Source organism: Culex quinquefasciatus, chromosome 1 (genome assembly GCF_015732765.1).
Source record: "Culex quinquefasciatus strain JHB chromosome 1, VPISU_Cqui_1.0_pri_paternal, whole genome shotgun sequence".
Lineage (NCBI taxonomy): Eukaryota > Metazoa > Arthropoda > Insecta > Diptera > Culicidae > Culex > Culex quinquefasciatus.
In genome coordinates this window covers 37,890,636-37,917,853 of record NC_051861.1, presented here as the reverse complement: position 1 = coordinate 37,917,853, position 27,218 = coordinate 37,890,636, and the positions used below count along the sequence as shown (strand labels likewise).

Below are 27,218 nucleotides of genomic sequence, written 5' to 3'. Positions count from 1 at the left end.
TCAAGACTAACATTTCAAAAGGGCCAAACACTGAATATTACGCTTATTTAACATGGTAGTCTTGATATAAAAAATTTCAAAATATTTTTTGAAAAGATCGGAAAATTTCACGAATTTTTCATGTATTTACATTGAAAATCGGACCATTTTTTGCTGAGATATGATCATTAGAAAATGATGGGTTGTTTTGGTGAGATTAAGAAAACTTCAATTTTCGTGTTTCTTTTTCTTAAAGCGGCTCTATCTCAGCAACCCGAGGTCCAATCTTCAATGTCTCTTAAACAATTTTATAGCAATTTTTCTGAACTTTTAAAAAAAAAATATTCTTAGAAATGGTCACTCATGGTCACTATTTTTAAAAATTGAAAAATTGCAAATATTTCGCTAAAATCAACGTTTCGGTGGCTATATCTTGAAAACGGAGCCCTTTTTAAAAAAAATCTGTAAAGTACTTTTCGATTGCAAATTCAATTTTTTTCAATAATGTCAAACTTGTTTTTGCATAAAACTTCGATTTTTTCCAAAAATCACTATTTTTTTCAAAAATTCATAACTCGCCGGCAGATTTTTTGACCATGTTTCTCTATGGCTCAAAAGTTGCGGATTTTTGTCCTCTAAAACATATCAAAAATCTCGAAAATCAAAAAATACATATTTTGGGAAATTGAGTTTTAGTGAAAGAAAAGTTGATTAAAAAATCTGCAATTTATTTCCGTGTACCTATTTTTTCTCAAAAGTCCTCAACAATACTTACAACTTTGCCCAAGACACCAAATTGATCAGAAAATTCACACAAAAGTTACAGCTGTTTGAATATTTACATACCATTTTTGTATGGACAGCAGCCAAAATTGTATGGAGGCTTGTATGGATGAACCAATCACACAAAATAGCTTATTTGGTCATAGGGAAAGCCCCCACAAAGCTTGATCCAAATAAAAAAATACAAATAAAATCCTTTTCCGGTTTTGGTAGACAATTGCTCAATGGTCGAATACCACATTTTGGTATTTTTTTGGTATTACAGTATTTTATCAAATTCCTCTGAAACTATGGGAAAATTTTGACCAATTTTGACAAAATAGTAAATTTTGCGCTAAAATTATGTCTCAAAGCGAATGATTTCATTGTAAACCGGAAATTTCCAACTTGATTTTAACAATTTTTGATATACCCCCTAAAGAAATGACTTGAAATTGTGGAAAATTTTGTAAGTCAGGATGGCACATTTTGGTATTGTTTTGGTATTGAAGTGTTTCATCAAATTCCTCTGAAACCATGGGAAATTTCTTATAAATTTTGACGAGATAATTAATTTTTTTGCTAAAATGACTTGAAACCCAAAAATGTTAAAGCTGATTTTAAAGTTTTTTGATATAGTCACTAATATATAACCGGGACCAAATACTTTGAAAAACGAGTCAATCGACAGATTATTGAATTTTGGTGAATTTAAATCCAGTTTCAGTTTAATAACACTTATTTTTCAATCTTGTTATTTTTCAGAAGCTTCAAGAACTTCAAGCACAGGCCGTTCATCAATGACAAATGCATTCGATGTGGTGAAGAATATCACTAAGAACAACATGGAATCATCAGGTGAGTAGATTTGGCTTTTGCATATGGATCATTTACTTTTTTTTCGCTAACTGCAACTGCTGCTTTAAAAATGGTATGAAAATACCAAATTTTGGTATTACTTGTGCAAATACCAGTGACCAAATTGTGCTCTTGGTTGCCCAGTAATAGATGGTAAAATACAGCGAAATCATACCAAAATCATGACCACAGGAATACAAAAATCATGGCAATACCAAGTTTTGGTATTCAAGCAATGTTCAAAAATCCAAAAGACCTGGTATGATTTTATGGTATTTTACCAAATATTACTGGGAAATCAAGGGCACATTTTGGTCCATGTTATTTGCCCAAGTAATACCAAAATTTGGTACTCCCGTGTTATTTACCCCTGCTCGGGGAGGAAGGCACAAAAGAAAAAAAACTTCTAAGGAATTGGATGTTTTTTTAACGATCTCGAAAATAAGCCCTTTTTCATACATTTTCAAAATAACTTTATGCTTTGGTACAACTAGATCTGAAGCAAGCAAATTATAAATGAAAAAAGGTTGACCGCTAAGTTTTTTTTCATTCGAGTTACACCAACACCCCAACTAACTAGTCAACTAATTCTGCTACAGTTTTACAATCTGGCCGCGGATCAACCTGTTTGGTGGTGGTTGCTTCTTCGTTTGCTGCCGCCGGCCGCCGAGGCAGATATTATCCAACTTCTTGAAGAAATACGCGGCGGCGTTGGATAATCCGAACCTGAGAGCCTTTGCCAGAGGCACGTCGTTTTTTTGGTTTTGTTTTTGATGGTTACGGTAGACCCCCGGCACGCACCGGCCGTCTATTGCGACGACCATCGCCAACTATGCTCAGTGATGGGTATCGTGCTGCGGATGAGTCTAATTTATAAAAAAAAATCGAAAAACTACATGTGCGTCGGCCGCAGGTGGCAACACTGACTATTCGAGGATATGCCGGTAATCGGTTAAAGTAGATCGAATTAAGTGGGTATTTGTTTTACCGCAAATCGTTAAATGATTTGCGGTGGTTGGTTAAGCTGGTTGATCCAATCGGTGGAACTAATAATATGAAACGATTTAGATAAAATTTTATTAAGGAAGTTTCCTTGGTAGTTATTTCAGATCATTTTAACGCGAAATTGGAATGATTTTGAAAATTGATATTGATATCAGAATTAAGTTAATGTTTATCGTTAACCTTTTAAGTTTGAACTTGGCTGAAATAATCATCAATCATAATGGGATATGTGACTATGTCAGTTGATGTTTACATTACGAACGAGCAGGTTAGACTCTTTGTTTACACTTCGAAATTGGCACAATTACATTGTTTTGCTAGAAATCTCGTCTCGCAAAAATGCCACCACGACCTTCTGGGATCAAACCCAGACCGACTGGATGAGAGGCAACCACGCACCACAAATCCCGGCTTTGAACATATTTTGAATATGTTTTTAATTACAAAGAAAACAAAGAGTTTGCAAATGTTCTAACCATAGAAAACAAATAAACCTACCAGTTGATCGTTGTTTAATAACTGCCTTAAAACTACTTCCAAACTGCTACATCCTGTGTCAATTAAAGTTCGTCCAAAATGACCCACATACGACAAACCCATCAAATTTCCAACTCAATCATGCTGCAAGGTTGATTGAAAACCCTGTCTGAAAAACCTTCCAAAGCTAAGCTGACGAAATTCCTCCGGTCCCCCTCAAGAACACACCATGTGGCACATGTGAGCTATAGATCAACGATCAAAATCTACCTTCAATACCGACAGAGACAGATCAGCAAAAATGCATAACTGCACCCAAGCAGAACTAGTTTCAACCAGCAGTGAGTAGTGAAGTTCACAGGCAAACATGCCAAAATGCAAAACTCCAATCCTAGAGGTCATTTTCGCGAAAGCTATTCAGCAAAACAAAAAAACAAAAAGCCGCGCAAAACCGCATAAGCTGCCCAAATCCCTTCACCTGTCTTCGCGAAATCCGCGGTGAACCATGGTTCGGTTTTATAGTATATTCACCTTTGCAGTCGTCGTCGTCGTCGTTGTCGGCGTCTAAGAACTTGCTCCCAAGCCATCAAAGCCGTTTGGGGCTAATCCAATTTTGACACCGGCCAATATCCAATTAAAAACCCCGCAAGACCAATCGGCGACCACCTCGCCGGCGGTAAGTGGCTTATGCGGGCCCAGGGTCGTTCAAGGCCAGTGGCCATGAAGGTTTGTGGCGATCGATCGAAGGTACGATCGAGGTCGAGCCGTTGACTGAGTTTTGCAGAATTGTCCCTTCTGGGTTGCGATGCGCGACAGGGTCATTAATCTATACTAAATTGCTGTGGACATTCCGATGGGGGAGAGGTTCGTCGCGCGATTTTCCGCTTCGTTGAATTCTCTGCTACCGGCGTCGATCTTGGGAATCGGAGGTAATTTTGGAACGGTTTCTCTGAAGTGGAAACATACAGCTTTAAATAATTAAGTCGCTTCCAAAAATAGAAAAAAATAAATTAGAACCAGTTTCATTTTGTGCAGCTCAATTTTAATTTTTGTATTTTTTATCCGGCTGAAACTTTTTTAGTGCCTTCGGTATGCTCAAAGAAGCCATTTTGCATCATTAGTTTGACCATACAAATTTGGCAGCTGTCCATACAAAAATGATGCATGAAAATTCAAAAATCTGTATCTTTTGAAGGAATTTTTTGATCGTGTCTTGGGCAAAGCTGTAGGTAGGACTACACTGGAAAAAATGATACACGGTGAAAACAAATTTGGTGATTTTTTATTTAACTTTTTGTCACTAAAACTTGATTTGCAAAAAAACACTATTTTTATTATTTTTTATTTTTTGATATTTTTTAGAGTAGGGTACGTTATCCATTAGTGGACCCCTTTCCTATAGTGGACCCTCTGAAGGGTTTTTGATGAAAAAATCAATGAAATCACAATTTCAAGCGTGTTGTTGCCTACAAATCTTTTATTTGGCATGTTCAGCATCATTTAAATCAATGTTGACTGATATTGAATTGTTCTTTTTACCAAAATAAGTGTTTTGAGTTCAACATCAGAAATCAGCCATAGCCACTAGCATTTTCACAACAAAACTGCATTTATATTTTATGATTGAATTAACTATTCAATCATTTTTTGACTTAATCAGACTTAATCATCAACTTCAACAAGTCGAAATAATGTAAGTTTAATGAACTTTACTGAAATAAAGCGAAGAACTGCTAATTTTGGAGCAAAAATTAGGGGGGTCCAATATAGGACAACGAAAATCCAAACTTTTCCAAAAGTGGACCCCTGTTAATTAAACCTTCAAAAATGAAGAAAACTGTGTATTTAAGCAAAAGTTTCTCTTAAACATACAATAAATGCTTGTTGTTATCAACCTAGTTGCATATTTTTTTCAATTAAATATAAATATAGCTGTTTCATGTTTAAAGTACCAAAAATGCTAAAGCCGTAAAAAATATAACTAATCAAATCTAAAGTCAATTGTACTTAACTGAAGCATCAAAATTGCAGTTTGAAATGATATTTTATAATAATAAATCAAGAACAAAACATTTTTTTTAAATAAACATGCGTGGTTTTATCAGCAACTGTAAACAAATCTATTGTTTAGTTTCGGTCAACCATTTTTGTAATTAATATGAAAAAATGTGCATCAAAGTTACTTTTTTTTATTATTTTCATGTTTACAGTGATTTTTGAAACGTTTTCTCTGATCTTTTTCGGAAATAAATGTTTTTAAATGTCTGTTAGATTCTTTGTTGTTTGAAGCCAATTTTTTAACAAAACATATTTGTTTATGATGAAAAGTGAGCAAAATCCATCTTTTATCATTAGACCTACACCTACACCATGCATCAAAACATCAAATATTGGTTAAATTTGGTATCAAAATAACAGTTTGCCTATAGTGGACCCGGGTCCACAATCGGATTATGGACCCGGGTCCACTATAGGAAAAGGGGGTCCATAACAGGCAAAAAAAACTTTTTTTTCAAATGGCTATTTTTCTGCTCAAAAACAAATAAACTGATGAAACAAATAGTCAAAATTGTTCAAAAGACTACAGTTTTCATTGTTTTGTACAAAGGGTTATGAAAAAGGGCTTAAAATATTGAAAATTTGTGAAAAATGTGCATCGGCTCTACTAGGGGGTCCACTAATGGTTAAAATACCCTACATCAAATGCCAACTTTTCAGAAATTTTCAGGTTATGTAAAAAATCTTTGACCGAGTTATGATTTTTTAATCAATACTGTTTTTTCAAAAAATCGAAAAATTAATCGCAAAAATTTTTCAACTTAATTTTTCGATGTAAAATTAAACGTGTGTGTGTGTGTGTGTGGTCCAATCCAATACCCGCTGGCCGGCAGCGAAATTATGGAAAAGTATAATTAGTATCCGACTTGGGTTGAGCTGATACAGCTTATCTCAGTCCCGAGTATTAGGTGGTGACAGCCCTCGCGCTGCTTCCAGTGACTCATTTCAGAATTGCAGAGATCCTAGCGGCCCAATATTGAGGTCATTGGGCATTGTTTGGCCCCGCCTAAATATAGTAGGCAAAACGTGAAAATTTCAGTTTGGATAGATCTCACCAAGTTTCTGGTTTCTGGTAGTCCTAAGCACCCGGGAGTTGTCCCCTATCGTATGCGTTCGGAATTCCAGCCGCGCTCACAAGCCTCTATCACGATTAGCTTGATCTTATTCTTGCCGACACCTGGCGTACAGATATGCTGGCAATTCTTGGTCAGCTGCTGCTTCAGCACGATATCCACGATCTCCGATCAACCTCAACCGATCGCAGACCGTCCACCTTCCGCTGATCTTCCAAGTACTTTTTTTTCGATCTGCAACACCTTCTGCAGTATCAGATGAAATGGCTTGAGCGCTGCTTGATGACACTTCCAAAAATATTCCTTGGCAAACTGCTTTAATTTCTTTCGCGCTATTTGATTTCTCTAACGAGTTGAATACCACCCTTAGACCGAGCTAGCCAACATCACACTAATACTACTGCAAGAGCGAAGCCGCCGCTATGAACTGTCAAACCCTTGACCAAGCGGCGTAGAAAACAAAAAATCGCGAAAAAACTGTCCAAATTCCCAAAACTGCTGGAAATCTTCACTTTCTACATGAAATCTACACATTTGTATAAACTTTTCACTACTTTTCACGCGATTTACTATAAAAACAACCGACTAAACAAATCAAATTCCGCGGACTGCACACCGCCAGCCTCTGCTCTCGATGGCAAGGCTGCCAACAACCTTTCGATGTAAAATCAAATTTGCAATCAAAATTACTTTTGTGAAATTTTGATAAAGTGCTTCGTTTTCAAGTTAAATTTATGTTTAGGTGACTTTTTGAAAACAGTGGCAGTTTTTCATTTTTGGAAAAAAAAAGTTGTTAGCTTCCGAAAATGAACATTTTTGCGCGGCCACCCCAATGGAGAGCCGCAAAAAAAGGATGGAGACTTGTCATTGGTGAACCAACGATACAAAATCGTTTCGTAGGCTTTAGCAAAGCCCCCACAAAAGTTGAGCCAAATTAAAGAAAGCAGAAAAAAAATTGCACGAAATCGGCCAATTTCACAGAGAATTGCTCATTTTTAAACTAATGCAAACTCTGAACGAGATTTCATCTTCAAAATTAACCAGAGTATTTATGAAATTGTTCCATTCAAACCACTTTTCACACCTAAAATAGCGTTGAAAATTGAGTAAACTCAATTGGCTCCCACAATCATCTCGTTATGCACTTTTATCGCATGCCACCGTGACTTGCAAAAAACTAGCCAATAAAAGAAAACCAGCTCCAGCTAGTGAACATCATTTCCCGTCCCCGAGGAGGGGAGCATTTCACGTAAACAAATCAAACAGCAGGAGGTCCGACCATAAACACCTCCCTTCCTCCCCAAGCGCCCTGCAATTGACGATGACTTGCGGATTTTCTGTTTTATTTCTGCAAACTGACCACACACTCTTTTCGGACAGATTTTCCTCTTTCTCCGGGCAACCCCCTTTGCTCCTCATCAATGGGGCATAACGAACTGGTTCAAATGGTCGTAAATATCTGCACTTCATGCATCTAGTGATGGCACAGACTGTCAGACTTGAAAACCCCACTGAAAAAACTAAATTATTTTGCTAAACATACAATTTGCAGTCAGAGTGTTATTGTTTGGGCGAAGTTGACCCAAAACTGACGTTTGTTTCAGATTGCATCAAGTATAGTTTCATAAATATCTATGTAATTTAGAGTGAGAGTGTAGAAGCTTGAATCTTGTACTATGAGCATTTTAATTTTGAAATTTCCCATCACTTTGTCTGTGAAACGAGTCCGAAAAAGGCCAATGAACCAGCGCCATCTTTTGCCAGTGGCGTACGCCAAATGTCACGCGATATCAAACAGTCAGCGTTACAAATTGGGCTCGGAACCGGCAAATCCCACTTCTTTCGGCGTCAAATTGCAATATTTGAAAGTGATTATGTAAAGTTTCGACGATGCACATCCATACCGAGTGGATTTTGTAAAGGTTTCTAGCATTTTTTTGTTTGTTGCATTTGTCTGGTAAGACTACTGGGGCACAAAACAGTCCGCTAATCCGGCGTGCCGATGCGGCTAGACGGGCTAACGAGCCTAACCAAGCGTTACGACCACTACCGATCGGTTTGAGGAAGGACTTTAAACTTTGGATGGTCGGATGTCGAGAGATTAGTGAGTAGGTCTGTGTGAGCCAGTGCAAAAGATACGGTGCAAAATGGGTTGAGCTTAAAAACGGGTTTGTTTACGACAGCGTGCAGGTCGCAACAGCGAGTTGTCATTATTTAAAGAACAAAACGAAGTAATTGTCAACTGCACGAAGTGTCAATACGCATTGCACACTCTTTCAAAACTGCACGAATTCTAGTTTTCTGCTCTCAGATTTTGTCGTAACTGAATCTGGAATAATGCTGGTTACATTCTTTGTCTCATTTGATTTTTTGTTTATTTACCACAATTTTCGTTAAAGTGAACAATCATATTTTTGCCACCTATAGCTGATTGGCGTTTGATCCAATGTTTTGTAAACAAATTGCAAACACACTCACCGCATCGAAGCAAGCCAATTCGTGTTTTATCCAAAGTGATGTAAGTTTGCGCAACGTGTTTGCACTTGGAAAGGTGTATGCGGTGGTTGTCTTCGCAAAATTGATTTATTGTTGATTAACTGATTCAACCGTTTCGTGGGACCGTGAAACTCTGAAACTCCGTTGGTTTGACACCCGTTTGTTGATAAACGAATCGACGCTTCTATTGGCGTGCTTTTTTGACATTTGTCGATGAAGATTTGCGTTACCTCAAAGTTGATTGACATTGATCGGCTTGACATGGCACTGCCAAGACATATCAACATTGAGGTAACTAGCAAACTGTCAAATTCTACACGCTCACCAGGCCTTGAGCACTTTTTAACATGGCTCTGATCAAAAGTGTTAACCTAATGGGGTTAAATTGTAGTCTGTTAGCATCATTTGGATTTAAAAGCCTTTTATCTCACCCCATTTTCAAGAAAATTTTCCAATAATGATGAGTATAAACTAAGCGATTATGAGCAATCGCAATATCTACTCATTTACAAATTTGCCTAATGGACTCCGTTAGCGGAGTGATTTGCAATAACGATTTTGAAGGTTTTGAAGAGTTGGGCAAAACAAACAGCTGGACTGAAGAGGTCGGAGATTTAAGATAGTTTTCATTCAGCTACGAGTTGGTACATTTGTTTACGTTTGAGTTTTATTAACTTGAAGATCAAATCATAACAAATCTTCGACAGCATTTAAATTAAATTTTGAACGATATTCGTGGACAAAGTCATTTATTCAATTTAGGTGTGGCAAAATTCCATGACAAATCCATTTTTTGACATTGACACAGCAAATGTCCTCTATACCAATTGGTATGACACATGTCAAACATCAAGCCTTTTTCAAATCCCGACTATGTAAATACATTCAACTTTCTCAAAATCTCGCGGCTCAACCTTGAAGTTTCAATAGCTGCCGATTCGCCAAAACAAGCCTCCCCAAAATTGATTGCTTCCACTTTGACTTGAAAACAAAAAAGGTAAACAAATCCGCGCCAACTGTCACCCCAAAAGCCCTGCGCCGGCCCACCTGCTGCGTCAAAACGTGACATTCGAAGCAGATTTTGGCCCCATGTGGAGCACTCGAAGCAAAACAAACAGAGCACATGATGTGTCCAAAGGGGGGTGCACCTATTATAGGGTAGGCCACCTAATGTTCCCCTCACCAAACAACCCCGCAGAAAGCCGTGCGTGATTCTGTTTACGTTTTTTTTATGCTTTTTGTTTTCCCACTGACAGCAGTGGCGGTGTGTATAATAAATGGTGCAAGCTCTCCATTAGCAGCGCGGCCGTTTTGTGGCTTGCACTGTAAATATGATTTAAGAGCGCGTGACAGGTCCAGCTCAACAGGCAGGCACCAACAACGACAACAACAAGGGGGGGCCTTTGAGGTTAGGTTAGGGCGTTCGGCGAAAGGTCTCTGATGGATCGATTTGAGAATGTTAGACTGGTACCATGGTGGAGAAGTATCCACTTTTAAGGTTCAGGATTCTAAGAATTCACTTTCACGAATATCCAAATTTATTCTGTTTTTGACAAAACGGGACCTACTCAGAAATGGGTAAGAGGGCGACTGTCAGATTTAGGATTTTTCCTTAATCTGAGTCAACGTTACCCAGTTTTCATAGATTTCTGAGTGAAATTCTAAGAAATGTGACAGGTGTAATACTCTCTAATTACTAAATGTGCTTTGATTTGAAAAACAAAGGCTGTAAGGTTTGGGTAAATACAACTCATTCTGGATTAGTTTTACTGAGTTTTTATTGAATTCGTTTGCATCATTACTCAGGAGAGATCTGAGTAATTTTCGATAACCGATTACTTTAGCATTTCCTACGGTGTAATTAGAATTACCTCAAATTTTGATTTTACTTACTTTATTTCATTTTTTTTTCATCGTAGCGCATAAAAAAAACCCAAAACTGTTTCGAAAGATGATCTCAATCCGTCAACACCACACTCTTTAGCTCAACTGCTCATTTTACGAAGGGGGGTCTCTAATTAAGCAATAGCAGGGCATTAAAGCCCCCCTAAATTATTGTTTTCAATTTCTTTCATAGACTGCCGGCACCATCGCCGCCGCCGACAATTTGGTAGCAAAGTGCACTACTTTTCGCTCAAGTGCTCTCTTTAAAGAGCATTTTTCCCACCACTACCAAAAAAGCTTTGGCGGTACGCCTTCGGTACGTGGCACAGGTAATTCTGCACCCGTAATTTGCAATTGCACGATTACAGAGCTAATTATCACACCTGTTAGTGTCTACGTGTTTCGAGTTTTCCCCCTTTTCAGCTTAAAATTTGGTCATTTTTATTAAGCGTGCACGCGGTTTCGCGTGGTAAACAAATAGCTGTCACTTTGGTCAACATTGAGCTAGTTTTTGTTTACGTCGGTCTTACATGATAGAAAATGACAAACTTCTTACCGGGTAGTCATACTTTGTCTAATTGAGTCATTAAATTCTATCAAAGCAAGATCTCTGGGCCCAATTGGATTTCTAAAGCCGCGTAAAGTGGTTTAATCTGATCAGTCATGCTAAAACAACCATTTAATCTGCACAAAAAAAGCTCTGAAGCTCAACTCCACCAACACTCACACTTAAGGAGAGTCACCACCTTGTGTTTAAGGTGCCAATTACAACTGCTCCTAATAAGCCACCGAATTGCGCCAGTTTGCGGCCGAACCCCGAATTCCGGGTAGGTGGAGTTGACCCCCGCAAGGCTTTCAATTTGGCGCGTGATTGTCAAGGTGCGAATGTCAAGGTTTTAAAGTGAAGGTGTTAAGGTTAAGACAAGCGCTCTGTTAAGGGCGCTCACAGTGACCATAAACTAGACACTGACTAACTGCCGCTGCTACTGCCGGAGGGGAAGGTTGTCGTCGATGGCATGTGGCTGGAAATCAACCACGTGTGCGGTGGATTTGCCAAGTGATTGAGTTGTTTCGGGGCAGGTTGGCAGGTTGGCACGACGTGGGTAGCTTTTGGGTTGCGTTTTTTCTTCTAGTTTGTTTGTTTAATGGTGGGGATTGAAATTTGAAACCGTGAGAGGGGTGTGCGATATTGGCTTGTCAAGAGTTGTAATAGGCCTAAGGCAAGGTCGAGGCCTTAAGCGGATTTCCTAGGAATCATGAAATTAGAATTTGTTAAGCATTTGTGTTTAAATATGGCTATCTAGGCCATGTGAAAAATATAATTTAACCCAAAAATGGCGATCGTTTCGTCACAGTGTCCTGATGCAAGCAACTCTGTCAACTCAATCGGAATTTTGAAACGGAATTCAATTCAAATCGTTTAGGTATTCCGTTTCAAACGCATCAGCCGGTACGTACACGGAATCGGTTGTTGCGTTTAACTGGGAACTATCGAGCTCGAGCTGTCACAGCACTGCGAAAAATGTTGGCTGAAGTATCGGGCAGTCAGGTAAAAAAAACCCCAGCTAGAAGTCGGCTGACAAAAACTTTTGCTAGAAAGAGACAGGAGATCTAATGCAAACAAACTCTTAGCAGACATGTAAACATACTTTGAATGTGTTTGTAAATTTCTGACTAGAATGCCTTTCTAACATAACGAAAAAACTTACTTTGTTTTGTGGAAACTGACAACATTTTATTTATGATTCTCGGATCACTCAGAAATTTATTAAAACATTGATATCAGGAAGGAATTTGTGTTAATTTAGAAATTTTAAAATTTCAAGATTTTTTAATTTAAAAACTAAAATAAAAAAATCAAAGCTTAAAAATATGAAAAACTCTGGACACTACAAAAATCAAAGCTGATTTTTTTTAAATTGTTCATACCCGAGCAGACGGAAATAACTTGGGAAGGTCAGTTTTTGATATTGTGAGAAGATCGAATTATGTTATTGGGATGATCGGATTAGTTGTTAAAATAACAAAAATTAATAACAAAGATTTGTTCGAAGAATAACTTAAACTGTTATTATGTTGTTATTGCAATAACAAACCAATAACACAGAAGGAATCATGAAGGAATAACAAGATTTGTTATTTTGTGCGGAGAGGTGGAGCAGCATAATAACAAAAAAATGTTATTGAGCTGGTATGTCTCCATAACAAAAAAAGTTATTGTTTTGGTTTATTTGTAATTTGCAAATAAACCTGCAGTTGCTATAACTCCTCTGCACTAGTCAGGGCTGCAGAGTCAGGTACCTCAAGCGACTTTGAATCCATACTTTGAAGACAACTCCGACTCTGGATGCACGATATGACGTCAACGACGACTTCAGCTCTCCAGAAATACCCGACTTCACAGATTCCGACTCCAAGTAAAAGTTGCTGAAAATTAGATGAATCCGATGCAGTCTCCGAGGTCTCACTCCAGCTCGAACTTCAACGTCAGATCCGACTTCCTGGCTCTGTGAAAATAATAACAGTTTTTGTTATTCACACTTCAAAAATTCTCAATAAATAAGTCAATTCCGTTAGGGAATATAAAAAAATTAAAAACAATGAACTCTCAAAAGTTAATTTTATCGGATTAATTTTAGCTTGAAACCCCATTTCATGGTGAAATAAATGACCCCGATGAAATTGGTCAAAATTATTTCATAGTTCTAGCCAATTTAAGCAAAGTGTCTTAAGGGGTATATCAAATAATTAAAAAAATCAACTTTCAAAATTTCAACTTTTTAGAATAATTTTAGCATAAGGACCCCATTTCATGGCCAAAATAATGACCTTAACGAAATTGGTCAAAATTATCCCATAGTTCTTGCCAATTTTAGCAAAGTCCCTTAGGGGGTATATCAAATAATTAAAAAAAATCAAATTTCAAAATTTCAACTTTTTAGAATAATTTTAGCAAAAGGACCCCATTTCATGGCCAAAATAATGACCTCGACGAAATTGGTCAAAATTATTTCATAGTTCTAGCTAATTTAAGCAAAGTCTCTTAAGGGGTATATCAAATAATTAAAAAAATCAACTTTCAAAATTTCAACTTTTTAGAATAATTTTAGCATAAGGACCCCATTTCATGGCCAAAATAATGACCTTGACGAAATTGGTCAAAATTATCCCATAGTTCTTGCCAATTTTAGCAAAGTCCCTTAGGGGGTATATCAAATAATTAAAAAAATCAACTTTCAAAATTTCAACTTTTTAGAATAATTTTAGCATAAGGACCCCATTTCATGGCCAAAATAATGACCTTGACGAAATTGGTCAAAATTATCCCATAGTTCTTGCCAATTTTAGCAAAGTCCCTTAGGGGGTATATCAAATAATTAAAAAAATCAACTTTCAAAATTTCAACTTTTTAGAATAATTTTAGCAAAAGGACCCCATTTCATGGCCAAAATAATGACCTCGACGAAATTGGTCAAAATTATTTCATAGTTCTAGCTAATTTAAGCAAAGTCTCTTAAGGGGTATATCAAATAATTAAAAAAATCAACTTTCAAAATTTCAACTTTTTAGAATAATTTTAGCATAAGGACATTTCATGGCCAAAATAATGACCCCGACGAAATTGGTCAAAATTATCTCAGAGTTCTAACCAATTTAAGCAAAGTCTCTTAGGCGGTATATCAAATAATTAAAAAAATCAACTTTCAAAATTTCAACTTTTTAGAATAATTTTAGCATAAGGACCCCATTTCATGGCCAAAATAATGACCTTGACGAAATTGGTCAAAATTATTTCATAGTTCTAGCTAATTTAAGCAAAGTCTCTTAAGGGGTATATCAAATAATTAAAAAAATCAACTTTCAAAATTTCAACTTTTTAGAATAATTTTAGCATAAGGACCCCATTTCATGGCCAAAATAATGACCCCGACGAAATTGGTCAAAATTATCTCAGAGTTCTAACCAATTTAAGCAAAGTCTCTTAGGGCGTATATCAAATAATTAAAAAAATCAACTTTCAAAATTTCAACTTTTTAGAATAATTTTAGCATAAGGACCCCATTTCATGGCCAAAATAATGACCTTGACGAAATTGGTCAAAATTATCCCATAGTTCTTGCCAATTTTAGCAAAGTCCCTTAGGGGGTATATCAAATAATTAAAAAAATCAACTTTCAAAATTTCAACTTTTTAGAATAATTTTAGCAAAAGGACCCCATTTCATGGCCAAAATAATGACCCCGACGAAATTGGTCAAAATTATCTCAGAGTTCTAACCAATTTAAGCAAAGTCTCTTAGGGGGTATATCAAATAATTAAAAAAATCAACTTTCAAAATTTCAACTTTTTAGAATAATTTTAGCATAAGGACCCCATTTCATGGCCAAAATAATGACCTCGACGAAATTGGTCAAAATTATTTCATAGTTCTAGCTAATTTAAGCAAAGTCTCTTAAGGGGTATATCAAATAATTAAAAAAATCAACTTTCAAAATTTCAACTTTTTAGAATAATTTTAGCATAAGGACCCCATTTCATGGCCAAAATAATGACCCCGACGAAATTGGTCAAAATTATCCCAAAGATCTTAACATATTTAACAAAAGAAAAAATAATAACAGATTGTGTTATGGGCACTTAGAAACTTTTCCATTTGTGCGATTTGTGGTAATTTTATTTCTAAGTCAGTATACCGAACGAATAACAAATTTTGTTATTAGGAGAGTTTTGAAATGTATAACATTTCCTCTTATAAGCGTGTTATTAAACATTTTCAATATAATATCACTTCAATACCAAATTTTGTTATTTTATCAGAAACTGTTATTATTTTTTCTTCTTGAAGTTGAACTTCAGGATAAAATAATAACACTTTTTGTTATTTTAACAGGATTTGTTATTGAAATATTATTAATTTTGTTATTACCGTCTGCCCGGGTAAGGCTTTCTAGGCATCGTAAAACATTATAATTTAAGCCAAAAATGTCGAACTTCTCGTTACAGAGTCCTGATGCAAACAATCGAGAAATTAAAAGTGAGAGTGTGTGCGTGCAACATGGAGTTAAACTTTTCGAAGTGCCATAGGAACCTTCACAGAAACTGCACAGAAAGTTTAACTCCATGTTGCACACACTCTCACTTTTAATTTCTCGATAGAGCTATCTAAGCCCGATCTCACGCACACTAGCTTACCATTTGTCTTTGCTGGCGGGTACAAATTTTAACCTAAAAATCCATCGTGTACGTACACGCAATACATGCGCACGTAGATAGCTCTATGATCGAGCTCGAGTTGTCAAAGCCCTGCGAAATATGTTGGCTGACATACCGGGCGTTCAGCCAAAAAAAAACAGCTAGAAGTTGCCTGCTAAAAAACTTTTGCTAGATAGAGATAGCAAATCTGATGCAAATAAACACCCACCTAGCTAGCTGCAGCTGCCATGTAAACATACTTTGAATGTTTTGTTAAATTTCTGACTAGAAACTCTTTTTCAACGAAATTTGTGTGTGAAATACCAGTGTTGTCAGAAAATCATAGTCTAAACTTATTTTAGTTGATTTCCATTAGTTTTTGCCTCTCTTACTAAAGAAAAGTAAAGGTTTTGCTTTTGGCTCCGACTCAAGATCAAGCTTCGTAATCCGATCATTTCTCGAGAAATATTCATTGGAAAAATCCGCAAAAAATCATGGACGATCGATTGTTTCGTTTTTGTTTCGCTTCACCACAAGTGACGTTTAAGCGCCAACAACCAAAACAAACATCATTCAACAAAACAAGCCAAATCTTACCCAAGTAACTCCAAACACAAAATATTTTCAAAATTAGCCGCTTAAATCGAGAGTGCCGACCTTGAGAGACCGATGCCTACTGCATAGTTTGAATGCTTCATTGGGACAATTAACCTAGCCGGTCCGAGCACGCGGAAACCCGGCAACGAACCGGCAGCACTGCCGGCGGTGAAAATCGATTTCAATTGGTTTCCTTTTTCTGTCAATTAGCGAACGAAGACTGTTTGTGTGTGTGTGTGTGTGTGTGTGTGTGCGCGTTAAGATTTGCATCTTCGAACAAAGTGGGTAATTAAAAACTGCATGAAAACAAAGCAGCCTTTTAAAGTTTTGGCACATTCTGACGTTTCTAACGCCTACGGCGATACGTCGCGCTGTCAGGCGCAACTGTCACCGAGACAACTGTCAACTGGAACCGGTTGAAAAAAAAACTGTAAACCGTAAACAATCTCCGCACGGTCACGTCTCGTTGATTGAATAACTTTGTTAATTCTGCTACTTTTTATTGCCATGTGTTGCCGGTTTTGTTTTTATTTTCCCGCTGGGACTGTCATTGTTTGAGCTGCTGCTGCGTGATTGTTGCGATGCGTGTAAACGCGAAAGTGAAACTAATAAGAGTTTCGGCTCCCGCAAGCGTGAAAGTGGCAAAATTGCGAAATTTTGCCGCGTCATGATGACGAGCTGTAACGGTGCACCGTACCGTTACACGCCGATGTTGACAGGTTGCACGCTTTACGTAATTTGTGCAGTTTTTGCTCCTGAAATTGAGACTCGAAACAGGCGGCGGGAGGTGTCATTGTTTAAATGGCTCCAATTGTCATCACAGTTGGAAGAGTTTGGGCTCTCACGTTTCTAGCGGTACCGAGGCGTTAAATGATCAATTGTTTTCGCTCTGGTTTGATACATTGTAACCATTGTAACACAGTTTCAGTGCAATCTGGCAACCTTGATCGTTGACAGCTTGTTAGAAGCTAATTAGTTTCAGTTACAATAAAATATCTCTAGTGGTAGCAGTTATAAGGCTTTCTGAGCCCAGCGAAAAAAATACTAACAATTTCATTCAAAAATGACGAACTCCTCGTCACAGTGTCCTGATGCAAACAATGATCGAGCTCGAGCTGTCACAGTGCCTGCGAAATATTTTGGCGTACATATCGGGCGGTCAGTCAAAAGAAAACAGCTAGGAGTCGCTTGATAAAACCTATTGCTATAGAAAGAGAATGCAAATCTTTATCTGGAAGCAAACAAACTATAGCAGTTCCATGTAAACATACTTTGAGTGTGTTGGAAAAAAATCTGACTAGAAAGCCTCGAGTTGGCCTCAAGGCCTCGATCATTGCAACGAAGTACCCCCTAAGAAATTGGCGAGATTTTTAAGTGTAGGTCCTACAAAAGCAAAAAACCTCCCTACACTCAAAGTAAAAAGTATCCTTTTTTCAAGTTCACCCGTCGTCACCCTTTAAAAGGGTATCGAAAATGTACTGAATTTGACATACCCTTTTAAAAGGGTGACGCCGGGTTAACTTCAAAAAAGGATAGAAAGTATCCTTTTTGAGGATTGAAAGTACCCTTTTGAGGGATACTTCTGACTTTGAGTGTATGGTGGACAAGTTGACAACTGTACAGCGTGCACGGTGCCACAGAATGACTCATTTCTGACTGAACCTGAACAATTGCACCATTGTGCAACATAGGATTAGGATTAGCAATGTCTTAAATCCTTGACCTGGAAATCCAATGCCGCACTTGACATTCCACCGATTTCCGTTCCCAAAAAGCATGTTTTTGCGCCGGACACAGTGCCCGAAGGCAATCTAGTCATAAGCAGTTTTTGCACGTCCAGTCTACGGTATCAATCTAATCCCACCTTCTAGTTCAATCCGCAGCAATACTCTTTGCTATCGGAGTTATAGTTTGAGCGAGAGAGAGAGTGTGTGTCGGCAATAAATGGCAAAATAACTGCACGTACACGAAGTTTGGGCGACGACATTGAAATTCTTCGAGCTGAACTACTTGTGCCACCCGACATCAACCAAACTGTTGCAACTATTTTTCTCTGTTTTTTTTTTTTTTGCACGCGCTGACTAACTTTGCTAACGTGCGTTCGTCGCTGGTATGTAGAGGTCACCAGGAGGAAGGTGGGTGATTACGACGACATGGGACTAATTAATTGAGGCGGTATTTTGGTAATTGCTTCCAGGGAATTTTAATGGTAGTTTATTGTTGGCAACTGTCATTAAGGATATTGACTGCGAAATTCTTTGCCAATTTGTTACGTGGGTTTCTAAAGGTGACGACTTTTCTAATTTTCATGATTCTTCGCTCGAAGACAATAATTTAAGTTTCCAGCCAATTTTGTGAAAAATTTCATTTTATAAATAATTTAAAATAGTTCCAAACACGACGTGAACATGTTTCTCTTACAAAAATATCGATTTATAATTCCCGTGAAATTGAAATCGAAGCATGACTCAAAAATGTCACATATCATAGTTTAATCTTTTTTGAAAATAAAATTGTCAATCGAAAAGTATTCAGTAATTCAATGTTTCATGAGCTTTCTATGAGTGCTTGAATAGATTCTAGTCTGTATTCGTAATCAAAACTAGCCTAGTTATCAAAACAAATAAACAGAACTCCTAAATTTTACAAACCAATCAAATCAATTTATTCGCTCTACAGCATTAACTTAGCGTTCTCGATTGCGAGATTCCTACTCGAAACTTAATGTCCGAAGGCTTGATCGTTGAGGCAATTGCAAACCTCTTTTCACACCTAAGTTTCCATCCACCCCGGGATTCAAACTGACGATCTTTGGATTGTGAGACCAACTGCCTATCAGCGACTCCACCGAGGCAGGACCCAGTGAGACGACTTCTACACCTGGATTGAACTAACGACCTAACCCTCTAGGTTAGACTGGGGCCAACATTTACTGGGATCGAACCCAAGTCGACTGGGTGCGAGGGAACCACGCTTACCACTACACCACGGTCCCGGCCCGGTGGATTCGAATGATCCGTGTTTTTTCATTCCTTTCGGAAATAGTTATATTTTTTTAAATGTTTACTCAAAATTTTCACATTTTTCAAAATATATTTTTTGTTTTTATTTTTACAAAATGGTCAATCTTTTTAAAATCTTTTTTGTTTGTTGCAAATTTTTACAAATCAATGTTTTCGTGATGTCGAGGTGGGTTTCGAAAAATAAGAAATTTTTTTTTTTAAATACTCAAAATTTTCAAAAAGCACAGGGTACATTTCTTTTTTCGACAACAAAAAAGTATTTCACCAATGCTTTGATATTTTGAAAACTTAAGATTGCAAAAAATCACCTGCACAGATGCTTTTGAAACACTTTTTTCATTCTAATGTTAAAACCATGGCTTCAAATTAATTTTTTTTATTTGTTTCCCCTCCCCCCTCACCCCCTCCCTAGACTTTGGCCAAAGTCGAGGGACATAAACTTCAAAAAATATTTGCAATTCTTAATTATTGATCGAAAACCAATCTAACACTTCACACAGTAATAAACAATTTAAAAATTGACGTTGATTTTTGGCAAGAAGATATATTTGAAAAAATCGTGTTGGCAAAAATGGGATGGCTCTGTACTACAAATTTTCACCCTCTACGTGTTTTAGAAAATAAACTTAAAATTTCTGTGATTACGATAGTTTGGGATTTTATCAAACATTTTAAAATAACAATATTTTGTATCTTTTTACTCAAAATGTTCACAAAACTGCTTTTTAAGTGCATTGCAATAAAAACTAAATTTCTCGCAATTTTTCAAAAATACGTAGGGGAAGGTGGGGCAAGACGACCATATGGGGCAAGAGGAAACAATCGTAATTTTTACAATTGTGATTATTTCCAGTATGAGGAAATATTGCTAGCAATGCAATTAGCTGTTACTTCTACTGGTGGGTCTCGTGGCGCAGGGGTAGCGGCTTCGGCTGCCGATCCCGATGATGCTATGAGACGCGGGTTCGATTCCCGCCTTATCCACTGAGCTTCTATCGGATGGTGAAGTAAAACGTCGGTCCCGGTTTCTCCTGTCTCGTCAGAGGCGCTGGAGCAGAAATCCCACGTTAGAGGAAGGCCATGCCCCGGGGGGCGTAGTGCCAATAGTTTCGTTTTTACTACCACATAACCGCCAAAACGACGTAAACGCCACGGAGCATAAGATTTAATGAAGTTTTTTTACAAACCTTTATTTTCTTATAACATTTGGAAAGTACAAAATAAGACTATGGGTTCGTTTTAAGGCTCATTTTATCAAAATGCAATTTTTCCTAGATCAGTAGTGTCCCTACCAATGACATGCACCTATTATAAAGTATGATTTAACTTTTGGTTATATTTGTTAAGAGCTTTTAAAAAAATTGTTCAGGTGGGGCAAGTGTACCATATGGATTTTTAGTATGGAAAAAATACGAATTGCTGCAACAACATATTTTATTGGGAAGTAAATACATAAACGTACTTAATAACTGATAAACAATTGTTTAAAAAATGTCCATACAAAATATAGTGATATTATGAAAATTTCCTTTTTTCATCTAAGTAATAATCTTTTTCGTAAAAACGATCAAATTTTTAGTAAAATAATATTCTTTAATCTAAAAATGAAAGAAACGTTTAAAATACATCCTAATCTGATGTATCTAAGTGATAACAGGTTCATTGTCAGCAAATTAACATGTTTTTTCATGCATTGTTCCTCTTGCCCCAACGGGTTGTTCGTCTTGCCCCACTAGTTGAGTAGAACATACGGAAAATAAAGAAATTTAAAGTCATTTTTTTGCATTAACAAACAGGATTTTTTGAAAACTTGTTCTTTCAAAGTTTTAGTCAAGACCTGGAATAAGATGATTATAATAAAATCCGACAGATTTTTAACGTTTTTAATGGGTTACAACGATCATTTCCTTAGCTTGTTACACTTGCCCCACTTTCCCCTAGTTTTGTGAAAATGTTAACCCGAGCAGACGGAAATAACTTGGGAAGGTCAGTTTTTGATATTGTGAGAAGATCGAAATATGTTATTGGAATGATCGGATTAGTTGTTAAAATAACAAAAATCAATAACAAAGATTTGTTCGAAAAATAACTTAAACTGTTATTATGTTGTTATTGCAATAACAAACCAATAACATAGAAGGAATCATGAAGGAATAACAAGATTTGTTATTTTGTGCGGAGAGGTGGAGCCGCATAATAACAAAAAATGTTATTGAACTGGTATGTCTCCATAACAAAAAAAGATATTGTTTTGGTTTATTTGTAATTTGCAAATAAACCTGCAGTTGCCATAACTCATCTGTACTAGTCAGGGCTGCAGAGTCGGGTACCTCCAAGCGACTTTGAATCCATACTTTGAAGACACTCTGGACTCTGGATGCAGGATATGACGTTCAGCTCTCCAAAAATACCCGACTTCACAGATTCCAACTCCAAGTAAAAATTGCTGAAAATTTGATGAATCCGATGCAGTCTCCGTGGTCTCACTCCAGCTCGAACTTCAACGTCAGCTCCGACTTCCTGGCTCTGTGAAAATAATAACAGTTTTTGTTATTCACACTTCAAAAATTCTCAATAAATAAATCAATTCCTTTAGGGAATATAACAAAATAAAAAAAAATTAACTCTCAAAAGTTAATTTTATCGGATTAATTTCAGCTTGAAACCTCATTTCATGGTGAAATAAATGACCCCGATGAAATTGGTCAAAATTATTTCATTGTTTTAGCCAATTTTAGTAAAATCCCTTAGGGGGTATATCAAATAATTAAAAAATCAACTTCCAAAATTTCAACTTTTTAGAATAATTTTAGCTTAAGGACCCCATTTCATGGCCAAAATAATGGCCCCGATGAAATTAGACCAAATTATCCCAAAGATCTAAACATATTTAACAAAAGAAAAAATAATAACAGATTGTGTTATGGACACTTAGAAACTTTTCCATTTGTGCGATTTATGGTAATTTTATTTCTAAGTCAGTATACCGAACGAATAACAAATTTTGTTATTAGGGAGTTTTTGAAATGTATATCATTTCCTCTTATTAGCGTGTTATTAAACATTATCAATATAATATCACTTCAATACCAAATTTTGTTATTTTACCAGAAACTGTTATTATTATTTTTTATTGAAGTTGAACTTCAGGATAAAATAATAACACTTTTTGTTATTTTAACAGGATTTGTTATTGAAATATTATTAATTTTGTCATTACCGTCTGCCCGGGATGGCTTCAAATTTAAATTTTTATTTTTTTATTTGTTTCCCCTCCTCCCTCCCCACCCCTAGACTTTGGCGATCTTACAAAGTGTGCATAAAATCCCGATCAATTGATACTTACATTCTAAAAATGGAACAAATTTGGAACCGTCTTCTGGGGTGAATCGGTACACCTGAGGGGCGAATTGGGACAGCCGTTTTAACCATGTTTTTGAACAACATTTTGAATTGATTGTGTTGTTTCGGCAGGAAGAGATACAGAACAACAAATTACTGCATCCATTTCTAAATTTAAAGGATTTAAAGGATTTTTCTATAAACAGCTGTCCATATTCAAACATGTGTCCCGATTCACCCCAATTGATGGTACTTTTTACGAAAATACGTAGTTTTGTTAAAATTATAATAAAAAAAATGTATTATACATAAAAAATACAGTGAAAATTTTGGCTAAAATAAATATTTGTGTAATTAAATTTTTGAATTGAAAAACCAATTAAATGGATGCATGAGTTAACCTCTGATTTGCAATCTAAAGAAAAAGGTGACAGACTTTATCTCGTCAAAATTCTCCCCATCAAGTAAGTTGACGCTGTCATGCGGTTGACCATTATGTGCACCGTCCTGAAGTTTGGTTGAAGTTGGTTGCTGGAGTGCCGAGTTATAATGATAAATGTTTACGGTAATCGAGCTCGTTTTTGTGTCAAATTTATGACCTGAAATCCCTTTGGCCAACTGTCGCACTTACATCAATGTTTAAGCTGTGTCAAGATAGCACGAAAAGATTGAAACATCTTTCATATGAAGAGTTACTACAATACACGAAGTTATTGAATATCTCAGGATTGAAATTGTATTTTGAGGTTCTGTGAAGGTCAAACGGTGAGGCATTGTGAGCTACACAAAATGGCGTTCTCAACAGAATTTGGTCCAAAATGCACGTGCGACAAATTAGCACGACAGCGACAGTTAAAAATTGATTTCAGCTTATGACACTAAGTAGACACAAAAACTCACGCAATTGTTTGCAACTGTCCTTAAGCGTTCCATATCGTGTATTGCTGTGGAGTGAAAGGTGCAAAAATGTTTCGTGACCAAATGATTTTTGCATGCATTTCATAATTTGCACCTTTTTGATTTATCGATTCCTAATTCAAAGCTTCATTTTTCAAACCACATTCCGATATATCGTGTTTAGACGGGCGAGTCCTTCGAAAATTGGTCCGTTCTATTGACCACCCCAAAACATGTGCACAACCGCCAAAAATGATTGATTTTCCTCTGCATTGTGGCCATCGACACTTGTGTTTAGTCTAGCCGAAGCTCAAAAGTTAGATCTGTCCTCTAATGCTAATAACCAGAGTTGCACGCTTTCAAAGTGCAAAACTCCAGCAAGGACATTTTTTGGGCGGCCTATTTTCAAGAACAAGATTTCTTTTTCAGAAGCCCATTATGGGTGCTAAAAGTTCGCCCAACATGGTTTCGATCAGAAACGAGTCCGTGGGAATCGGTGACGGCGACGACAACGACTGTTCCAAGGCCAACTCGTGGATTGGCAAATCTCGTTCCGCGTAACCAGAATGAAAGTTTAAAGTGGTCCGTTTTTTGTTCGAGCTATTACGTAATCGCGCAGGAGCGAAAGCCGTCGTTCGTGGGGCGAATGAACGGAGGGAAATTTGAGGCAAAAAAAAAAAACAACAGCCCAGCCAGCAAAAGCCGGCATCCCACGTCGCAAATTGAACTGCTGAATGCAAAACAAGATTTTTCGCTACATTTTTTGTTCTTGTTGGTTCGAACAGGCTCGCCCAGACGAGAAGGCCTTCGGCCGTTCTTTACGTGCAGATTGTTAAATTGGTAGTGCAGGTGTGTTATTGGTGAAACTGGAGGAAATTCGTTACCTAATGAGCAAACAGACGTCGTCGTGCTCTCTTGTCGCACCCGCCATTTCGACGTTCCGAGAAAAACGCGTTTTAATGTTTGATCTTGAATAAACAAAAACAAAAACGAAAGCACGCAATGTTAACAATAACAAACATGTTTTGTTTGGCTGACCAATCTGTGCATTGTCCCGAAGTTTGGTTGAAGTTGGTTGCTGGAGTCCCGAGTTATAATTACAAATGTTTACGGTAGTCTATCTAGTACGTGCGTCAAACGCGTTTTGGCCTGAAATCCCTTTGGCCAATTGTCGCACTTACATCAATTTTCAGGGAGTGACAAGATATCATGACCAAAATGCACGGAGTTTTTTTTCGGAATTCGTCGAATTTTGGGGATCTGTAAAGGTCAAAAGGTGAGCTGTGCAAGACGGCGTTCCTAACTAAATTTAGCCCAAAATGCACGTACGACAAGATAGCACGACTGTGACGAAATCTGGTCTATGCGGACACACTGCAGTTCTGATATCCACTATAATGAGCTGTAATTGCATTTTAAAAATATAATTTTTATTGAACAGTCTTCATTAGTTAATGCTAATCAATCCTCAAAATGCCGTAAAGCTGAATCTTTTGTCAGGAGCAAGATAGGACCATACCACAGACAAACACTCGACTGCCGAGTGGAAGTTGATCGACAACCACCTCAATCTGGTGGCCAATACAAAAACTTAGCATTGGAAGGATTATATGTGTATGTGCACTCGGTCTTATCCTTGTAGAAGTGAGTGTACGAAGATTTGTTTACTAAAAATTCAGATTTGTCAATCTAACTACGCAAAACGAACATTATCTAGGAAAAATAAAGCTAAATCACTAATCACTCCTCCGTGTACGCACGAGAGCAAGCAGCAGTTAAGTGCTCAGTGCTCCATCGATTTTTCGATTTTTTTCGCCGTGATTGATTGTGATTACCCGCGAGTTTGCTTCTCCAGCATGCCAAAGGCCGGCCGTGGCCGTGGCAGTTCGAGTGCGGCCTCGAAAAACCCGCGAAGTTCGTCTACCGGCCGTGTGCAAAAAGGTAAACAAACCAACGCCGTGTCGGCCGCCATCACGCAGGGAAGCGTGAGCGCAGGTGGAATCGACAAAAAGTATCTACATCCCGGATATGTTCCGAGATCACCAGTACGAACCCGTTGGATTTTCTTGATAATTCGAACTGTCAAAAATCCACCAAAGTATCTACCTCATTGATCGCATGAAAAACTGTGGTAGAAAATTATCCACCGGTAGATGCTTTGGTGGATTTTTGACAGTTCGAATTATTTCAAGAAAATCCACCGCGGTTAACCAAATCAAATTAACAATAGTACTTGGGACAGTATCCGATTCTGCCGATCGCGAGAATGTTAGCTCCAAGAAGATTGCAGCGGTAAAATCTTGAATGGAAGCCTCCTTGGCGGTAGCGGATTTAGATGCGATTCAATATTTTTTACAGATTGTCAAGGGATTGGCCAATGTTTGACAGATCCAAACGCGCTGGACACCAACGCCCAGCAAAACTGGCAGTGTTGCAAGCGCAAAACATAATTTGCCAGTGCCGATTTATTTTGCATCGACCAATCTGTTTCCCTTGACAATCTGTAGTTTCAAACGGCTTTTTAGACGTCAAAAATGTATGGAAGTTTCATCCCAATAGAACAAAGTCGATTTACGAAAACTGGTTTTCAAAAAGCGATACAGTCATCCCACATATTCGGAACACCCACAAATTCGGAACACTTTTATGATAATTTGTCAATAGCATGCCAAAAGTAGCTTTTCTGTCGACCTTACTATTTTTAGAACCTTCATTTGGACATTATCTTGCTATTTCACTAGTAAAAGTAGTACTTGTTGAACAAAAAACTTCATTCCAAGACTATTTTGCCCAGAGCAGCAAAACACTGCCTCCAAATGGCCTGTTTCATAATTGTGGGATGTTATTGTGCCTCCCACTATTGTGGAACACCTGAATTTAACTGATATTTTCACAAAAAAAAAGTTATCAAACCATGTATAAAACATCACTAAGCTTGAGTTTCATTGGTTTCAGTGTGAGAAGTCATTATTTGGTAATAAATATGTACTCCTGGAGAGATCCAAAGTTTGTTTACATTCGTAAGAAAAAAGTGTTCCAAATTTGTGGATTTCAAGGGTCAAAGTAATTCTTCAAAAACTTCATATAAAAGTTTAAATTTGCAGATGTTCGATACAGCATTCGAAAGATCGCAAGAAAAGCTTTCAAATGAAGGTAAAAGCGAATCATTAAGTTCAATTATCGATTTGCTATGATTTTTTGAACATTGGCCGATCTGGAAACCGTTCCGAATATGTGGGATGACTGTACTTGATTCCCCCAAATTTAGCATTTTCTTGTCTGATTAACTCCAAACAAAACCATCACTACTTTGGCCTACCCTGCATCCCACGGCCATCTCTGATCGGCATCACCACATTCCACTATCAAGCCACGGTTCACTACCGGTTGTTGGCTATCCAATCGATCCGTCCCAGCCTCAGCGACGCCTACTAGACGGGCAACAACCACCAAAAGTCAACCAACTGTTTGCCGAACGGTGTTGCTGCGTCTTCGCCGCGCCACAGAACAGAGTTGCCTGGCCCTTTTTTCACACTTCACCACAAGTCGATAAATTAATTTATGTCTTGGATGA

The 27,218-nt window shown here is 37.4% G+C and overlaps 2 protein-coding genes across 19 annotated transcripts in view; one reads left to right on the top strand and one right to left on the bottom strand.

The window, feature by feature from the left end:
* The window catches only part of LOC6035069 (putative thiamine transporter SLC35F3), a 139,323-nt gene that overhangs the window by 86,133 nt on the left and 25,972 nt on the right, over positions 1-27,218 (bottom strand). The gene's annotated exons all lie outside the window — the stretch shown is intronic.
* LOC119771212 (dendritic arbor reduction protein 1-like) overlaps positions 1-27,218 on the top strand; it is a 38,897-nt gene that overhangs the window by 9,634 nt on the left and 2,045 nt on the right. The window lies entirely within an intron of this gene.